This window comes from Anolis carolinensis, chromosome X (assembly GCF_035594765.1).
Source record: "Anolis carolinensis isolate JA03-04 chromosome X, rAnoCar3.1.pri, whole genome shotgun sequence".
Lineage (NCBI taxonomy): Eukaryota > Metazoa > Chordata > Lepidosauria > Squamata > Dactyloidae > Anolis > Anolis carolinensis.
The window spans coordinates 9,435,796-9,453,438 of NC_085847.1; the positions used below are offsets into that span (position 1 = coordinate 9,435,796).

The 17,643-nt window shown below is 41.4% G+C and overlaps 1 protein-coding gene across 3 annotated transcripts in view; it reads left to right on the forward strand.

Annotated features, from left to right (window-relative positions):
- Positions 1-17,643, forward strand: part of rflna (refilin A) — a 53,287-nt gene that overhangs the window by 17,716 nt on the left and 17,928 nt on the right. For 2 of the 3 annotated variants that reach the window (XM_008113672.3, XM_016994739.2), the window contains exon 5: positions 8,392-8,535. The exons of the other annotated variant lie outside the window; for it this stretch is intronic. The gene's annotated coding sequence lies outside the window, so the exon portion shown is untranslated. The remainder of the gene's footprint in view (positions 1-8,391; positions 8,536-17,643) is intronic. 3 annotated transcript variants of the gene reach the window in all.

Genomic DNA, 17,643 nt, shown 5'->3' on the forward strand with positions numbered 1-17,643 from the left:
AGCAGAGTTTAAACCTGGGACTTTCTAGCTAGCAAAGCTCTGCCCCTAGTCTTTGATCTCCCCAGACAAGTAGATGAACTTATCGTTCATTTAAACGGCCTAAATTTCAACGTGAATACTTACATATTTGCTGTTTCAGTGTTAGTTTTACAGAAGTAAAGATCTCAGCTTACTGTTGTGTTTTTTTTTAAAAAAGGTTGGCTAATAATTAATTTTGTGCTGGGGTAGAGAGGGCCAGCTGCAAAAGCAGAGCAGCAAATTAAGGCAAACAACTCTGTTTCTACAAGATCGGCATGTTTTCCAGCTGGATGAAGCGTTCTTTTGTTCTGCAGAGCCATATTCCCAACGTGCCCCTGGCTGAGCCAGGCGGAGCAGACTCTGGTGTAACGGAATGTTCATAAATCACCAGGAATTAGAATCACACCTCTTGCAATAGGTACAGAGCCCCGGAGTCCTCTCCAACCACGGGGCAGTTATTCCTCAAAAAGGAATAACTGCAGCCTGCTCAAATTAAAATGGTTGCTTCTTTATTGAAAAAGTGAAGGTCCTGGTTATGGTGAGAGACCATGGGGATGACTGCAGATGACTTTGGATGTTTTCTTGCGTTGTGTGAATTGAGAATTTAAATCCTGGCACACTAGCCCACTATTGGGCACAGATAGCATAACTTTTGTTCCATCTGGATTCCCCAGAGATGTCTTTTTTGAGGATTTTGTAAAAAAATAAAAAATAAAATCCAGTATATAGTCCTTCCCCAGGGCAGGATCTTTTACTGATCAAAAGTGCTTGATGGAGTTGTAACAAGCCCAAGTGGCAGATTAAACAGTGTTGCTTCCTTCTCTTGGGGCCTCTACAAAAAAATACCCTCCAGGTACTGGAAAATAAAAACTTTGGCACTTGCAACTTCAATTAGACACAGGTGACCTTTCTTGAAATATATAAGGAAAATAATAATGATGGGATTCCTTGTCAAGGGTGGCAGCAACTTTCCCCATCTGGGGAGGAATTCAGCTGTCTAAAATGCACTTTGAGCAGAGTTCATTTTTCAAGTATTGTGTTGAAATTCAGATTTAATTAATTCCACGTACGTTTGCAAAGGGTGTGATACACTATTTTCCCAGAGGTCGTCTCTCTCTCTTTCTCTTTCCTGGCTGATCGCATTTTCTGGCTGATTCATGGAAACTCCCAAGGGAGGGGACAGAGAAGGGAAAAGATTTGTAGGTAGAGCTAGGGAGGGTGGAAGGGCAACAATAATTGTCCAAAAGTAGGAAGAAGAAATATTTGATCACAAAATACCTACTCTTCTCTTTCATATGGGCCATGTGAGGCTCCTAGCTAACTTGGGGACAGCTCCAGGCTTAGTTATTTATCTTGAACATTTATATATTGCCTTTCCAAAAAAAAAATCAGGCCAGCTCAGTACCCTGGAGACACTGGGTCCTGTTTGATCTTAGAAGCTTAGCAGAGGGCTCATCTACACTGGATGGTTTAGCTTGATGTAAGTCCGTTATGGTGGTTGCATGAGTGTTTTCTGGTTACAGCAGTCCCATGACCCTCTCAACATGGACCCAGGTGTCAGTGGGTTGTTGTGCATTTTCCGGGCTGTATGGCTATGTTCCAGAAGCATCCCCAGTTCACCTGCTGTGTCTCCCCTCCACGGCACTTTCCCACCTAACATGGAGCAACTTGTACAACACGAGCAACTTGTACTCAAATATTGCACTACTCAGCAAGGCTCACTTGATGTGATCCAGCACAAAAATGGGCACAGTACATTTAAAAAATGTTTTCAATGAGGCGGGGGACACATTCCATTTTAAATAATAGCCCCTCCAGCAAATTCTTGGCTTCCAGTAGCTTGTAATGTCAAGCAGTTCATTTCAGATTCCAGAGGGCTCTTAGAAGTCCTTTGAACTCCAGAGAACTCTGGCTTCCAGCTTCATTGCTTAACCAAGAACACCATTTTCTTCCAAAACAAAGACGAGAAGATTGGGGTGGGGGTTATGGTCAATTTCTATAGGTAAAGCAGTACAATTAAAGAGCCATTTAAATAGAAATGCTTTTATTTTTCATATATACAAGATGATCACCAAAGACCATCTGCTCCCTGGCCTCTTCCTGGGGCTTTATTTCCTCTGCAAACAGCATGTTGCTGATAATATCTTTGCTTATGCAGACATCAGTGTAAGGTGGGGGAGACATTGGTTTGGCTCGCATTCTTCAGCAAACCAACCTCATTCACATAGCCTGGATTGGAACATGGCCCATACTATATTTATACACAAACTATATAAACTAGTTTAGGGGCCAAGATTAGGAGGGGAGCTCTAATTTCTTTTAAAAAACGGTTTTCAATAGTATCCATTTGTGACAATGCTATAGGTCTCAGATGAAGATTAAAGCTGTACTTCTAGCTAATGCTGCAACAACAAGATATCTTCACTGTCATGTCAAATATATAAAGGGATATAAATCCCACATGCGTCTGGGAAGCGGCCAAATCAAAACACCTGGGTTTGGGAAGGTGTATGCTTTATGAGCATGTTATTACACAGAGGCCCTTTTTCAAATATTCACACTTCTTTTGGGATCTATTGGTCATCCCCAGAACTGTTGAAAGTGGGAGTTTCATTTTTTTTATGACAGAGGCTTCTAGGGAGGGCATGTTCTGAGAACTGGGGCCAAATCAGACATGACATTAATTGCATGAAAGTAAGATGAATAGCATGTGTATAACACTGGGAAAGTCCAGTGTTTTATGCCTGCTTGTGTTCATGTGAGATGTTCCTTTTTTGTAATTTTTTTCCGAGCTCACTTTAAACCTTGAGTGCATCTGCGACTCCCATGGTAGACAATTGGGGCCATCTTGTCCAACAAGTTTCCAGAATTAGCACCGAGTCAGTCGCTTTCCCTGCCTGGCACTTGAGGCATACTAGGATTCCCTCTTAAAGTGGCTACTTTTAACTTCTTTAAAACCTGTGGTGGTTTTGGTCACAGATCTTCCATCATGTTGTCAACTTTCGCTTATTGGGGAGAAAAAAAAATAAAACACCCGGTTTCTCCTTAAGGACAGTTGCAAGTTTGCCAAAGTGTCCTCATTACAGTTCACTCACTTGATAGAGCTGGGCTTTGCTTATTTAATTTTATGTTGCAGTTATGTGAAATGAAATCTGCAAATCAATTGCTTTAATGGAAACCAGAGCCATTTCTACAGAACAAATATAGAAAGCCATAAATATACTCTTTTGAGATGTCATTTTTGTGGCTAGCATTATTTTTATGGTAGGGTTTTTTTTTTCCAAGTTCATGAGATACATATTTTCCTCCTAGAGAAGACAAACTTTAAACCCTTTTCCTTCCATCCGCTGGGGCTTTATCCTGATGAAATAACAACTCTAGCTCCATAAAACCTGCTTTTATTAAAGCCAAATGGGCCCTTCATCATACAGTAGCTTTCAGTATAATCTATCCAATCTCTCCGGGTAGCTGGAAATTGGTTGGAGATGGCAGCAGGGAGGGAAGATTTCAGTTGAGAGCAAATTAACTTGAATAGAGAGACCGCTAACTCCAAAAGGAAGCAATTTCCCACAGCAGCCATTTTCTGGATTTCTTTTGGGCTCAGTATATTTCAGGAGAGAAATTCTAAGAGATTGTAACTATCATGCCCTGTTGTAAAACATACATATCCATATCTATCTAGTATCTATTATAAAAGTGAAATATGTTTGCATGCATGTATGTATGTATGTGACTCCTGCCAACAATGGATCTCGACCAAACTTGGCACACAGACCCACATAGCAAACAGAAAATACCTGAGCGGTTTGGGGGGTGGGTGGGGTGGGATTGACCCTGGGTGATGGGAATTGTAGTTCACCCTTATCTAGGGAGAACTTCCAAAGAACACTGTGAACCCCATCGATGATGGATCTGGACTAAATTTGGCACACTGACACCCGCCCCATGACCAACAGAAAACACTGGAAGGGTTTGGGGGGGGGGTTTGAACTTGGATGATGGGAGTTGCAGTCCATCTACATCCAGAGAGTACTGATGATGAAACTGGACCAAACTTGGCACACAGACCCAACAAAAACAACTTTACATACTGGTGGGTTTTGGAGGGGGATTGACCTGAGACAATGGGAGTTGCAGTTCACCTACACCTAGAGACCATTGTGAACCCATATGTATATATACCTCAAAAGGGACAATATGATGTATCAGAAGATTGCTTTCTAACTACGCATTTTTTAATACATTTGATCCCAAAACATGATTTTTTTTAGTCACCCGATGATGCATTCCTTTAACTAAAAATGCAAAATCCAAAGGATAACTCTATTCTGGTAGGCACATTCCTAAGAATGTCAAACAGTTAATTTTCACTACAGATCCCAACACTCCCACAGTCAGCATGTCTATGAAAAAAAATAACTTTTTCTAAGCTCACACATAAGTATACAGAGAGATGGATTCAGTTGGTTTGCTTTGAAATGTAGATCTAACCAACTACTAGACTGTTCGTTCCATGCTTTTGTTCAGCTTCAAAACAGTAGCAAATTCCCCAGGACATTTCCCCGGATTGATTTACAAGCTATGAGGAGATCTTAGGAATCCAAACTGTCCTGAAATGTTCCCAGGGTCACCTCATGTAAGACAGACTTTAATAAAAAAAAAAGTTGTAAAAGAAAATAGAAGTTCCCCTCCCTGCAATTTTCCTTCCTCTGGGGTGGTTCAGTATGACATTTCAGCACCAAGAATTGGTTTATGAGGCTAGGGAGTGACTAGCTTTGAAGTTTTGAGAGCTTGGCACTGCCAGCTATGTATTAAGACTTAAAAGCACGCCACCGCCAGCAGACTTCAGAGCCTTTCAACTCCCAAGACTGACGAAAAGGAGCCGAGCTTTACTTTCAGGCTCTTGAACATAATATATATGCTGTAGTTGGCCACAGGGTTGAGCCACAGATGTGTTCAGGAGACAGTGTTTCAGTGCTGTGCTTCAACCAATGAGCTCTTTGTTGAATGAAGGCAGCCTGGTTCCCCTTGGAATTCTGTTTGCTCAGGCTGTATCATCCCCTTAATGGCTTTCAGGTCTAACTCTAAACCAAAACAAAGCATAAATATAAAGAAACTGCTTTTGATCAAATTTGTTCCTTGTAAAAGATATAAGAGAACTTCTGATGGAGTAGATCAGCACTTTTCTTATTTCCGTATCCACCTTCCCACTATCAAAACAGATTCAAGTTGGACTTGTGCTCGAATTTTATAATATGTCAATAGCACCCATAGGAGATTATTCACCATCACACCTAAGGATGCAGATAGAATCATATAATCATATACAGTAGTACCATTTTCTTGTGTTCCAATGCCCAGCTGATGCAGGAAATTCATTGCTAAAGAATCCCTGATAGGCAGGTATCCAACTTCTGCTTTAACAGTTTGATGAAAAGAGAGCTGACTACCTTCCACGGTAGTCAAAGATTGGGCATCAGAGTATTGCTTGAGCAAGTCAAAATACTGCTGTCAATATTGTATTTGAATATGACTATCATAGCTTTTCTCCAAGCTAAGTGTATCCATCATGCCTTTCCTCAAAGGACTTGGCTTTCAGGAGTCCTCGATATTGGTGTGGTTCTCCTCTGTAACTGTTATAGTTTATCACATTCCTGCTTAAAGTGAGATTGCTAGGAGAATGTCCATAGACTTCAGGTGCCGCCCTAATGTGATGATGTGAGCCTCAGCAAGTGCGCAACAATGCCAACTCCTCCTGCTGTTTCGGCACAATAAAGACTTGCTTTCCACGATCCTTTGCCATTCAGCTCTGCGATCCATCGAGATGGGCCTGTGCTTTCTCATAATTTCACATGGCCATGCTGCCTAAGTAACAATGCTCCCCTTCAACGGGTTACAGTGGTCTATTCATCCTAAAGGGCAGCCCAGCTAAGAAAATACCAACTTTGAAAAGCCTGCTGTGTCACTTTCCCCAAGTCCATTGACAAGAGGCCACAGAGAGCCCATTGGCTAAAGCTGCAACAAAACATATTTTGTAGGAGAGCTCTCGGCTCACCGACCTGAAACACACAACCTTGGAGGTTTGTATCCCAAGTAAACAACCCAAGAAATCATGTAAAAGCAATACCAAACAATAGGTGGATGGGCCACTTGGCTACAGACATATGGATCTGGCTGCCCATTTAGCTATGATGCGCACTGGGGCATCTCTTGTTTCGTATATCTTAATCTATCTTACATACTTATTGTATGTAAAGATTTTCAAAACAGAGTTGTACCTGTCATTTGCAGTTCTTTGAATGGGGTAGGTGTGAACCAAAATGTAATAAATGTTTTTATCTCCAAATGGATCAATTGAAGGGCATTGCTTTTTGCAAGCATATCTAATGCCGGTCCATTCTCCTCCTTGAAAGTGATTAGTAATATCACACAGTTCTGTTAGTAACGCTGCAATTTGGAAAAAAAAATCCAGATGTGTTCTCAGCAGCACCCACTGCAGTCTTGGGGACTTGGGTACACATGCTGTTTTAATTTGCTCTTGAATGCAGCCCAATTATATCTCTAAGTGCCTGGCTGTTAAACCAATCATTCACTTCACAGTAGCCTAGCGTGTTCATTAAACTGATGCTTTTTACTTGGATTTCTGTACGTTACTGTACTATGCAAACTTGTAAAAACAGAAAAAAATTAAAAGACGACTGGAAAGAATTTGGTGGAAAAAGAAAAAAAATTCTCCCATAGTAAATAGTGCCTCCTTCTTTGCCTCTCACTGTTGGGCTATAAAAGATATTTTAACAAAACAAAGAGTGCACGTTGTTTGGCCAGATTCTTTTTGATGGGAGCTGTTAACCTATTAAGAACTTGGATATTAGAGAGGAGACCAGATGAAGAAGGTGGATAGAGAGTTTGGTGCCAAAAGCATAACGTGCAACCTTTTTACAAAATGTGCATCCTTTATTCTAGCCAAAACTATTTGGTGGTAAATGTTTTGCATGCAATAATCCCTGAGGTCAGTCCCCAGCAACTCCATGTTGGACTGGGATAGGTTTCTGTCTGAAACTTTGGGGATGATACTGACATGGACTGGTGGTCTCATCTGAGACTATTTGACTTTTTTAAGTGGAAGGAGAGAAGATATGTGTTGAGCAAAAGGGGGCAGTGGGTCTGGTCTGTCAGTATACATTCATATGTATATACATTGATCTGTCCTAAAAGTAATGGGATCCGATAGCAGTGCAGAAAGAATAGGAAAGGAAAGTGGGCGTTGAGGCAGGTGGACGGGGAACTCAGGCATATAGTTTGACCTTCCTCTATTGAGTATGCACATTTGTTACTGCTGGTGTGTTAGCAAAGTGCGTAGTAGTTTTTGTGTCTTGCAGAGGAGTCTGGAGCAGTGTCCTTCAACTTCAAGAACTGAGAATGAGATGGCTCTTAGGACATTATCCCACTGGCGGGAAGGAAGTGGGGGAAAAGCGTCTGGAAGATTGGGGACTTGATGTGGTCCCGGCCTGACAGGAGGCTTATGTATGGCTACCATCATGGTCAATCTGTGGCCGGACCAGAACATAATGCTCTGGACTGACCCTGGATTAAGCAACTAGTGTAGATGCAGCCTGAGGCAACTACCTCAGTGAAGGCTGGACATATTTTGGAAAACATCTTGGGTGGTCACAAAAGGTTTACTAAAACTAATTGTTTCAGTTCCTGTGAGCGTAATGGCAATTTTGAATAAAAAGTGTGCTGAAGTATGTTCAGTTGCAATTCATTTTGAGAGGTAGGAACCTATCCCTTTGCATCCTAGCACGAAGGCGGCACAAGACGTTCTGTCAGTATTTTCAGGTGCCATTCTGGAAAACAAATAATGCCGAGACAGAACGTAACCCGAAATGCCTGTGTTTGGATGACTGCATCAAAACAGGGTAGGAGAAAACAGTTTGAGTAAATGCAAATACTAGAACTGCCCTTGTCTGGAAACCAAAAAAGAGGGAGAGAAAGAGACCTGAATATGTCAGTGGAAAGAGAGATCATCTTCTTTTTGGTATACTTACTATAATCTCACAGTAGAAATCCGACTAGGATTGGCTCTAGAATTAGTGCAGTTTGATGATAATTTAACTGCCGTGGCTCTATGCTGTAGAATTATGGAAGTTGTAGTTTGCTGAGGCACCAGCACTCTTTGGCAGAGAAGGCTAAAGACCTTGTAGAATTACAACTCCCATGATTCCATATGATTGAGCCATGAACAGGCTGAACAGGTTGCTTTAAGGCCACTATCTGAACATTTCACACTCTCGGTGCTGGCTCAAGTGCTCCAGGTTTCAAGCAGCAAGTAGGAATTATTAATCATAGATTTACATTTTCCTGTTTTTCTAGATCTGGATGGAGTGTAAGACGTGTACCCATTGAAAACAATGGCTCTCCCCCTGAAAAGAAAAGAAAAAACAAAACAAAAATGAGAATATCTAGCTCCAGAGAGGTTTCTCTGCTAGAATGAGACAGAAGGCCAAAGCTTCACAGGTACCAAAGCTGATACAGTAATAATATTTGCCATTGGTTTGACTTTGCATACTAAACACAAAAGTCTGTTTGACTAAGAGGCTGTGCCGGCTTGTTATGAGAGAAGGCTATGTGCCGCTGTGTGGAAACTGCTGTTTTGGAAAGAAGCAAAAAAAAGGTGGGAGAAGGAAAAAAAACCCATGAAACAAAAACACTTGAGCCACATGAACCGAAAGCGAAGAGCCAAAACAGTATTAATACCAAACTTCCTGTGTTTTCCTCTAAGCTCTTTAGATGGAAAAAATAAACTTTGAAAACAAAGTAACTAATAAGATGCCCATTTTACTTGAGTTAAGAAGATTAAATACAGGTACAAATCTGGATAGCAAATGCCTTCTTGTACCCTTTGAAGCATATTGCTTGTTCTTGCATCTTTTCCCCATGATAACTCTTTCAGAAGTGAATTTCCTTTCCTAGGGGTAGATTCCTCTCACTTCGTGTTGTCCCACCCCTGTTTGTAACTATGAGTCATTTGTAAGTCGGATGTTTGTAACCCGGGTATTGCCTGTACTGGTTGATTGCCCATGCTGTAAATTGGTTTATACATCATAGACGCTGAGATTCCTGACTCTTGAAAAAGTCTCACTTGTTCTACATCTCTTTTTCAATTGCTTTAAGAAACACATAACCAAAAAATCCAAAAAGCTGAAGCAGCAGAACTAGAAATTATTTATTTGTGGTTTGGAGGCGAATGCCTGCACGGTGGCACCCTGCCCATTTTACTTTGCCTGCAAGAATTCTCTTTTGTTATCCCTTGGCTTGGAAAACCTTGTATGTGTACACGGGAGACATGGAAGTGGTTTGGGTCCAAAACTGGATTTCAGAGATATGTGAAACAAGAAGAGAGGATGTTGAGTTCAACCACAATCTTCTCTGGAAACTGGTGCGTAACTTGATTTTATATATGTTTATTTGAAATGGAATCGCATTCTGACTTACTCCCCAAATTTAAGATGGTTCCCAGTTCCAGCACAGATTGGAGACTGCAAGGTGCTTCTAGCAAGTGTGATTGAAAACTATACATCAGTTCTGTACATTCTGACCTGAAGTTCATACAATCCAGCTGTTTCCAACTATACAATCCATCCGGATGCGTCTGGCAAGTTCAAAGGCTGGGTATAAAGACAGCAAGCTTCCGCTGTTGTTTGTTATCAGCATCTGGTACTCAGACATACACAGCCTCTGAACATAAGAGGAACCAGTGAGCTATCCTTGGCATCTCCAGTTTTTGGTTTTCTAAAAGATCAGCTATAAGTTGATGGGAAAGTTGCTTCTCAATCTGCGAATCTGGGGCACCTCCGCCAGTCAAAGACACCCCCCCCCTTATATGTTACCTGTTGGATTACAACTCCCCTCCTATTCGGATTTGATGCTAGGTTGGGAAGGCTGGAAAAAACAATATTAATCTAGATGACAGACATATATTCACTCTTATTTCTCCCTAATGTAGCCAAGAGGATGCTATCCACAGGCTCAGGGAAACCTAAGGTTTTCAAATACTAAAAGAGACACACACAACTCTCAATTATACGGACTTGAAACAACACAGTGAACATTGAGCATGCACAATGGAAATAAGATATTAAGTTATCGGTGGATGGAAAGCCAAGGAAGGAATGCCATGGTGTTGTTGTTGAGGATAGGCTGTGCCCCCGGGGCAAAATATTATATTGGTACAGTTGGCACCGCTGCTTCAGGTTTCCATTTCCACGGCTCGGATCTCACTATCTGCAGCAGTTTTAAATTGTTCTGTTTCAGTGTAACCTGTAAACTTGTATTTTTTGCCACCTAAACTTCTCTCTACCACCATACCCACTTGTTGTGAATCCTATAGGCTCATTGAGATGTTCTTTGCATATATTCTATTGAACACAAGTATCTCCTCTGATTGAAAGAGATATGGCAATATGCATACATATCCTGGCGCGTGCGTGGAAAGCTTTGGATTGGAGGCAGTGTATAGCACTTTCCTGTATAAGGCTCAGGAACAAATGACAGAAATAAAGCAATGAAACTCTGACTGTATCCATCATGGAAATGCTCTTCCTCCCCAGAGGGAATAATAGAAAATTCTTCAAAGGGGAAAAATACAGTGCTTCTTCTTGTGAACTTGTTTTCATTAAATAGAAGAAGAAAATGAGAGAGGAGGGGAAATGGGAGGAAAAATTATAAAAAAAACAGCCTCCGGGATTTAAGAGGTGGGTGTATAAAGGGCAAATCCGAATAATTTTTAGCTCCAAGCATTTTGGAACACTTGGCTCCTCGTTGCTGAATATATGCTATGTACTGCACAAAGGTGTGTTTTGCAACTGGATTCATGGAAACAACTAGTAAATGGCTTTGTGGGAAGCAAACAGGAGGCAAACCGCGGACGCTGGTCCCTTTGATGCTTAAAGAAACTCCCCATGTGGGATGTTGGTGGCAAGAAGGGAATTTGAACAGCACAAAGGCCAATGTTATGCACACCCGTCATTTATATTTTTGCTGATGAGCCCTTTTATATCATCACTTTTATGACATGAAGAGTGTTTTTAATTTTTTAGCAGAGTAATAGCCTACCAGTTTCTTTAGAAGAATAAAGATTCTGGCTAAGGGCCTCCACATTACTGTTTGCCTTTCCGTCTCTTCCAGCCCTTGCTTAGGCATCTTTCCTTGGGTGCGAGGCCCACCGGGTGCAACATGATGTACTCCCAGCATGTGCTGACAGGATTGTGGTGGCCTACATTCATTGACTTTCAGGAAATCACACTCTTTGCTCTTTGCCATCAGAATTGGGTTTTAAGAAATTGCTGGGAGGGTGATGGGGATCCAAAAAGGCATGAGGAATGGGATTGGAATAGATGATCCCATCTAAACATTAGGACCCCAAGGACCATCCAGTCCCACTCCATTCTGCTAGGAAGAAACACAAAATCCAAGCCCTCCTGACAGACGGCCATCCAGCCTCTCATCAGAAACCTTCAGAGAAGACCCCTTGTACACTGCCGGATAATCCAGGTTATCAAAGCAGAAAATCCACATTATTTGATTTGAACTGGATTATTTTAGGGCTCATCCAGACAGGCCCATATTCCGGGACCTGTCTAGGTTTTAACAGGAGCGTCCAAATGATACCCCCAATAAAAATTAATCAATTCAGAATAACATTGGTTATTCCAAGTTAATTAAATACCCCCTTAGATCCAGGCCTTCCTTAAAGGTTTTCCGGGTGTTGCTGGGCTGTGACACATCATTCCTTGCCACTGACTAGGGCTGGTGGAAGTTGCAGTCCAACGACATCTTAAATTGTAGAATGGACTTTTCTTATCTACAACCAAATTAGAGAAGGGTTTTCCAAGATAAATACATTTTTTCCTGTTAAACACCTTCCCTTCCCTTTATTTATGAGACCTGTGGCTGCAGTTTGCACCAGAGCTTCCTGTTGCTAGAGTGTGCATTTGAGATCACAGCTCATACATGCATGCTGGCAGGCAAGATGACATCTGGGCCTAATAGTAGAACTATTAAAAGTCCATAGACCTCAGAAAATGTCAATTGCAGATGCGGAATGTGGAGCCATTCCCTGGAAGTGGAAGGGGAGGCTATCCATGGTTCAGATCAATATTCTGAGTTCTGAGCACCAACGGGACTGTCACCCAGTTTTGTTTTGTTTTGTTTTTTAATTTAATAATTGTATGGATTTTAATCACAAATCAATTTATCCAACTACTACCGTGGCATAAATGTGCATATGCTTATAGCCACTATTTCTGTAGTGCAGAGCACACTGTTTTTTGGTTTTTTAAAAATGTTTTGAAGATGATGCATATCTTTATGGTTGTGCAGTTTATCTTTACATTGTCCTGCAGGTTTTGTGACTGAATGTGCACTTTAGTCAATTGGATAAATTGCATGAATCAACTGTTTATTTTTATTCTCTCTGTGGATTCAAAGTAGAAATGTGGCTATACAGTGTCATCTGAAAGGAGTAGGAAAATCTATCTATCTATCTGTGTGTGTGAAAATATGTACGTATGTTTGTTCTACAAAGGTTCCTACATAGCTTGATGGATCTATACTATTTGTAGAATAGTTCCAGTATTGGTGTGTTTATTAGTGTACTTATGTTTTATCTTAGGGGGATTGTTTTAGATTTAGTTCTGTTTGATATAGTAGTTTTAATTTTCTATATTATGAAAATTTACTTTTTGGTATTGTTTTTATTCTTTATAGCTTGTCTTCCTTTATTTCGTAATACAAATATTAATAATAGAAAGTAAGTTCCATTGGGTTCAGCGAGGCTTACTTTGAGGTTAGTGGCGATTTGATTGGAGGCCAAATGTTTCTTTATTGGAACTCAAACCAGCAAATTGTTTACCTGGTAGAGCCCTAATTAAAAAGAAGGAAATAATTAATTCTCATTCAACTCATAAAAGCTATTTTTCTTCTCCCCCCCCCCTCTTTTTTATACAAAAACTGCCAGTTGATTATTCTTACTCAGCAAGGGCAAGGGAGCAAACAACAGTTTACAAGCCCATGTGGATCCTTGGCTAGCTCTAGATGACTTTATATCTCTCTCCAGTAGAGTGTACAAGAAGATACTGGAATGTGTTAGAGTCGTTTCTGGCATGTTCCTTCTTTCACTTGTTTTTCTTCGAGCATCTGGAGCAGAGGAGTTTCCTTCCCACTGCGATATTTTCCTTTTGCTTGTCACAAAACTAAGTAGGCTAGAAAAACAGAAGTCGGAAACACAGGCTTGTGTGGGGTGATGAATCAGGCAGTACAAACAAGACAGCCGAGAAACCATCTCAGGGGGAGCAGGGGCATTCCGAATATTTCTAATTAGCACTGCATTAAAGTTCTACCAGTGCAGCCTATTTATTGATATTACTAATTATAACAATATTCCTATATAATTATATAGCATAATTATGGTTTGGTCACAGGAAATGCATTGAAAGCTCCCGAGGCTTTGGCTTTGCTGAAACAAAACTGAGCAGTCCTATGTGAGCAGCTGAACGCAAACTTGAAGCTCCCTTGAAAGTTGCTATTGAATGTTTTAAAAGCGCTGGAGGATTTTTTAGAAAGCATTTTACAGGAATATTTACTTGCCTAATCAGTGGCAGCCATATGCTCTTTGCTGGCCCACCTTTTTTCTCGAGGGAAAGAATGCTGAAATCGTGTGTAGGAGAGGGCTCACAAAAATATATAGTATCTGGTTGTACAGAGCCAATCCTACCATTCACCGGAGTGAGCCTCAGACGCTGATTTTACATGTCACCAAAGGGCAACATATTGGTAGTATATTCTCTCTGGTTGCTGCATTAAGATGGGAAGGGTGTTTGTGGGATTTCCTGCCAAAATTAGCTTCCCTCACTTTAGGTACCATGTATTTTAATCTGGGCTCTCTCACTTTGCCTTAAGCTTAGGCCAGTCCTGTAGGTATAGCATCACCACCCCTTTACTAGTATTTAAATCTTCCAAAACACCATCGATTGACAGGACTGAGACTGGTGTCCTAAAACTACTGAGGCTGGTTTAATAAAAAATGGGTGTGAAAGTAATGCTCCTTTTTAGAGGGGGTGCTGCTATGTTTTGGTGCCAGATAGGCCATATTTTCACCAGTTTGTTTTGCTACGCTGAATGGGAGGGTTCGTCAGAGTCTTGCACTCACAAAGAGGGCAGTGTCTTTGTGGCTCTCTCCGTCTAAAGCCTCTGCAAACCTAGGGAAATAGACGTTTGCACAGCTGCAGCTGGAAGCAGGCTATAAATCCGTTGCACCCTGGAGTGGATGGTTCGGGGCCATCATCCTGAGACCTTCCCAAGGTGTATACGTCTCTCACAATCCAGAAGCATTTGGGACCCAGCTAGAGACATCAGGTTTTGACTCCAAGGAATCAAGGTTTTAGTAGCTTCCTCAAAAATTAGACCCTCAACCTGAGTGCAATTTTTTCCTGGCTTTGTCCTTTCCACAACAGACGGACACACCACAGCATCAGATACTCCTGTCACACCTATGTTTCTGGGTTGATATATCCACCATTCACCTTCCACAGGAATTTTTTACCATAAATCGGCAGTACTGCAGATTCTTCATGCTGACTTAAGTGCAACATCATTTTGCAAGCATGGCACCCAAAAGTTATAGGGACGGTGCAGCTGTTGCGGTCCTTCATTCGCAAGCGGAAACAAATCAGTGTCAAGACACCGTTACTGTTTCAATAATAGTGCATTCCAAGCAAGTAAAAACTAGTCAAGCTTTTAAAAACAAAAAGAGTTCAATGCAAGATTTTACCTATTTTGAGTTCTTGAAAGTCTTCCAAGAACAGATCTCGAGGTCATTTCTGATTTTCAGCCCCCACTTGAGAAGGGTGCATTTTTAAACTTACTCCTTCAGAAAATTAACTGCCACTGAAAGAGCGATATTAATTGCCCTTTTCTCCACAAACCAGGAGGGTTTGCTCTTTGTCACTCATCACCCTTCCTCAGTGGCAGCCATCTCAAGGAGGCCATTCTCTGCGTGGGTGTTAAGTTGTGACAGTAATGATACAGGCCCAGCTGAGGATATGAAAACATGCCGTTTGTTGATCCTGGATGGCCCAAGTAAGACTACCAGCTGCCTGAATGAATTGCGAGAACTGGCAGCCACCGAGATTTCCAAAAGCGTCTCAAAGAAAGAGGGGGCGTTTGTCACATTTCTTCTTTGCCTCTCTTCCCGTTACTACCAGACTCCCATTCCAAGTGCAGAGAAACTTCAGGATTTTTTTATTCTATTTTTTTCTGAAATACTTGCTCTGCTGGCAGCAGCAGAAGGCAAGTGTTTGCAGAGATGTAGCTTGATGAAAGCTGGAGAGAATTCTCAGAGTGGCTATTTGTCAAACATTTCACACATTTTAATTGCAGCTACCGGGGCTTGCAGCTGGAGTGGGTTAGTCTATGTAGCGGTCTGTAACAGTGATGGATCATTGAGGATTTGGCGACTTCTGCCACACACACCTCTTGGTTTCATGCAGAATTCCCACATAGGATGATGTGTGGAGGAAACCAAGTGACTTGCCAAGAAAATGTAGATTTAATGACTGAAATAGCCTTAGTTGGCACAGATTGGCATACCCCCTACATACTTCCACTGGCAATGGAGAAGGCGCCAGGAACTAAAAACATAAGCAGGACATGGTTGTGTGAATCCAGAGTTAAAGGCTGGACATCATGTTAGACACAGTTTGTGCAGCATTTCTTTAGCTTGCAAAGTTGCCATATATAGAACTGACCACTGCTTCTTCAACTGTGGGTCCTGACCCCAAATGGGGTCCCCTTTTCTCCATGTTCGGATCCCCAAAAATTTGGCAACAGTAAAAAGTTTTCTGAATGCCACCTAGTGTCTGTTTTAGGCATTTACATGAATCTGTTGTGCAAGGTTTACAGTGGACTTTGCAGAAGATGCTTCAGCTTCATAAAAAGGAAAATCTTCCTGTTTAGCAAGCCTTACTGGTTTGTTATCAGGAAATGATGGTTTTTTATACCTATTTTATATACTTTTATCCCCGAGGACAGGGGTTGAACTAGATGGCCCTTGTAACCTCTTCTGATTCTATGGTTCTATATATTCTCTGGATCTGGTAGGCTGCTTTGAGAAACAAGAAATTGGATGAGATGGACTGATCTTTCATGACTCACAAATCCCAAAGACCTCACATGTGACAAGATTTGATCTTCCCCTCTAACCATTGAAATCCCTTGGGATTTTTGTTGACCTGTTGCAGGATGAAATAGCTGTGCAGTGTACGTATGTGTGCATACCTTCCAGTCACCTGTCAACTGATGGTGGTCCCATGAGTTTCGAAGGGCCAAGGGACACTAGTTCCTTTCTCTGAAATACAGCCTACAGCATCTGGCATTCATTGGTGATCCCCCCCCACCCAAGTTCTAAACAGGCCTGATCCTGCTTAGCTTGCAAGCTCAGATGGGATCGGGTACTTTGTGGGAATTTTAGACCCCTTACAGTAGCAACCGTAAAATCCTGACATGCGGGGTCAGTAGTCATAATTCACTGAGGATATTGTGTGGGCTGCCTGCTGGCTCTTTGACATTTATAAATCTGCCAAACTTTTCGGCACCACTCCCTGCATACAAATCACCCCCGAGTTAATTTGTGTAAGGCACTTCATTGCAGCAAAGGGCGGGAAGGGGGCATGGTGGCCTTGGCTTTGACCTGAACTTCAATAAATGTCATCAAGCACACTTTTACTGGCAACTAGGCCCCTTTTAACAACATCTGAAATGGGGACCAAGCTTCCTTGGGGGCAGGGAAGAGCTGGAAATGTGGGTCAGAGGGTTGAAAGAGTGGCCCTTGCTTAGTTTTCCAATATACCTCACAACCACTGAGGATGCCTGCCCTAGATGTGGGCGAAACATCAGAAGCTTTCCAAACAGTATGTTGGGATACACACAAGTATACACACACACACATATATATATACACATACACAGGTACATACACAGATACATATACACACATATACATATACACATACATCAATATAGGCACACATACATACACAGATACATGAGTCCCCTGGGGAGAGAGGGCAGTCTAGAAATAAAGATGATGATGATGATGATGATGATGATGATGATGATGATGATGATGATGATGATGATTATTATTATTATTATTATTACACACACACACATATACATACACATATACACCAGAGCTTTCCAAACAGTATGTTGGGATACACACGTGCATCCATTCACACACACACACACACATATATACATACACAGATACACATATACATATAATATATACACACACACCTATATATATACATGCACAGAAATATACATATACACATACACATATAGACATCCCTGTGGTGTTTCCTCTGTTGGGAAGATTTCGCTTCAATTACTGCCTCTGTGATTTATTTATGTATTTATGTTATAACTTGCTTTGGGTTATTTTGCGCGATTATGTTTGTATTTGTTATTGTATTGGGGCATTGAATGTTTGCCTTTTTTGTCTGCTGGAATCTGCCCTGAGTCCTCTTGGGGAGATAGGGTAGAACATAAAGTCTCATTATT